The sequence below is a fragment of the Falco rusticolus genome, chromosome 2 (assembly GCF_015220075.1).
Source record: "Falco rusticolus isolate bFalRus1 chromosome 2, bFalRus1.pri, whole genome shotgun sequence".
NCBI lineage: Eukaryota > Metazoa > Chordata > Aves > Falconiformes > Falconidae > Falco > Falco rusticolus.
Window position 1 is genome coordinate 120,321,476 of NC_051188.1, and position 3,004 is coordinate 120,324,479.

The 3,004-nt window shown below is 50.1% G+C and overlaps 1 non-coding gene across 1 annotated transcript; it reads right to left on the minus strand.

The window, feature by feature from the left end:
* Window positions 1-2,406: 2,406 nt before the first annotated feature.
* TRNAI-AAU lies at window positions 2,407-2,480 on the minus strand. The gene has a single exon. It is a non-coding gene; the product is annotated as a tRNA-Ile (tRNA).
* Between the last annotated feature and the right edge of the window lie 524 nt (window positions 2,481-3,004).

The following is a 3,004-nucleotide window of genomic DNA, read 5'->3' on the forward strand; positions in this document are numbered from 1 at the left end:
CGCTCACGTGGTCCCCTTTCCTGAATAACCTCTGTTCTGAGGCGCGAGAGGGCCGGAACAGGGGCTGGTTGTTGGGCTTTTGCTTGCATCTCCCAGCTCCCTTCAGCCAGCTCCCGGCTCGGCGGGGCTGCCCGTGCCCATTCAGCCGTTCTTGGCCTGCGGCCCCTTCCTGGGGCTGTTTCTATGGCATTTCCTCACCCCCCGCCCACCTGCATCTCTGCTCACAACAGCATTAAATGAAGGGCTTTGTCTGGGCTTGTGACAGACTCGGGCTCTGTGGTGGCACTGCCATTTTTTCTAGTGCATGGAAGGCAGACACCACACTCACCAGTTTTAAGCAACGGTTAAGCTTCACCTATGATAACAGCATTAATGCTTACACTGTTTCACACAAATTAATCTGAGGAAAAACCCCTTCCACCACATCTTGCCTTTGATTGCAGTAATGTTGCTTCTGGATTGTATTTGTGTGCTACTCTGTTGATACACCAGATGAATTCTCGCTGATCAGATTTTCACCATAATTAAGACCCCTAACGGAAAACTGAATGAATAAAGCACACTGATGGCAAGACACTTAAGATTCTCTAGGGCTAAACACGAGAAAATATAAAATTAACTTGCAATGTGGCCAGAAAAGAAAATGCTTCAGAACATTCCTGAGTGAATGAATACAGCCCCGAGTTGTTCTGGGTAGCTTCAGCTGTTTGAACTTAAGAGCCCTCCTAGTTTCATGCATCAAAGGAAATGCAGTCATTTCAGCGAAGAATATGAAACTAATTAGCTGATTTGGTCTGTATAACTCTAAAATGCAATAGTTAATAAATGAAACAGTGACAGAAGGAAGGGGTTTGGCTAGGAGTCGTTAGAAGGTTCCTCCTCAGCTGTCAGTGTTCCGCGCTGTCGCAGGCAGCGAGGAAGGTTCGCCCCCTCCATCGTGGGCTGCTGTGGGCCGAGGAGCTGTGCTTCACTCCACGCAGCAACCAACACCCGCCCTGCCCCAACGCCGTGCAATCCGATTGCAGGTTAAACAAAACACCGAGCAGTAACCCCAGACTATGCCCCAGCATCTGCCACTGCAGACCGGTCCAAATGGCAATGCCTCTGCCACCCTCGCAGGAGCATTATTCCAGCGCATGGGCTGGTTTGTTTAATCTCTTCTTTTATTCTCCCACTAGTTTTGAGGTTGAAGAATGGGCTCTGGAATGACTCCCCTAGGGACAATGGCTGACCCTCACAATCTGACAACCATCTGCTGAAATTAAATTTAGGGAAAAAGTGCCCATATAAAGCTGCTCGCCAAAAACAAAAAACCTACGTGGAATGTAAGCGATCCAAACCAAACTGAAAAAGTGACCAAACAGCCATTGCATCGCCTTTGTTTATAGCAAGGACTTTGCTATATAAAAACATAGCTGCAATAAAATTCTGATTCCTAATGTGGGAAACATAAACCAAAACAATATTATTCACAGATAATTTTTCCCACCCCCGAAACAAAACACCTTGCCCTTCCTCCTTTCATTTACTTTAAAATGAATGTCATTATTTGCAGTCAAGTCACAACCACTCTAAGTGGACCCAAAGGAATTGACGAGGATCATTGAGTGGAGCAGCAGGACAGGTCAAACCAGCACCACATTACTCCCCCTTGACACCTGATGGAGTCATGACAGCAGTTTGCATGCTAGATAACATGAATATATTCATCTGTATGATTTAGAAATTACATCGTGACTTTGGAATGACACTTCTTATGTGCCCTTGTACCTGGGCAACACTGCGGGGAAGATGCGATGTCAAAACTCTGACTTTGATGTGACTGTCACTGGTTTTCTTCTTTTTTTATTACCACTTATTTTGAACCAAACCCTGCAGTTGGAAGAAGCGTTAAGCAACAAGCCTGGAGAGTGAAGGTGCACATTAGCAAATTTGTGAAAGAAATCAATAGGATGCTGTTAACTCCAGACATTTTCCCAGAGAAGCTGTGGGCTGTCTGTGTGCAGCTCCAGTAATGAATCCACTGGTTGCAACAAGGAAAACATTTGCACTAGAAAGTTTCCCTCCTCTGGAGAAATCCCACTTCAGTTCAGAGGTAAATAGGACAAAAATAATATCTGTCTGGAGCTTCTGAGAGAAGTTTGAGAGAGAAGACACCCTCGGCCACCTCAGCCGCTCTTGCAGGCACACTGCTCGATATATCAGAGCATCACACCTCAGCCTGGATTTGTTTCTCAGCCCTGGCTCCCTGGGCACGGGCCCCTCCCACATCCCGCCCTGCCCCCCGCTCTCCGCTCAGGGGAACCGGAGCGGAAAAAAAAATAACAGAAAAAAATTAAAAAAAAAAAAAACACTTTCCCCGTGGGCCCCCCAGCAGGGCTCTGCTCCCCTCCCGGGCAAAAGGAGTGGCCCGTACGGGGATCGAACCCGCGACCTTGGCGTTATTAGCACCACGCTCTAACCAACTGAGCTAACCGGCCCGTCGGCAGGGCTGTCGCAGGAAACCGCCTCATGACCGCGCCCGGGAGCAATGCTGCCCCCGGCCGGGGCAGGGGCACCGGCGTGGCCGTTTCCGGGGTGAAGCAGAGCAGGGCTGCGGGGCGAGCCTCCGCCGGCTCCATCCTGGGACCTTTTCCACGCGCCTGACAGCCTCCAGGCCCGCCTTCACGGCAGATGCTGCTCTGCACGGGGATGCGGGCAGGGATGCGGGCAGGGATGCGGGCAGGGATGCCTCCCAGGCTGCCTTCCCGCCCGAGTCACCCCAGCGGCCGAGCAGAACCCAGCGCGGGCAGCAGCAGGAGCGAGGCGAAGAGCGGAGCCGCGCGGCGCTGGCCGGCCCCTGCCAAAACCCACCCAGCAGAGCTGAATGGAGCAGCCTGGGAGGATACAGAAACACTGGGAAGAGCTATACAGAATGCCTTTTTATCTCTATTTTCTTAATAATCAATGATTTCTAGTCTAAAACGTTAGATTTTCTGACTTACACTGTAACAAAAATCACACT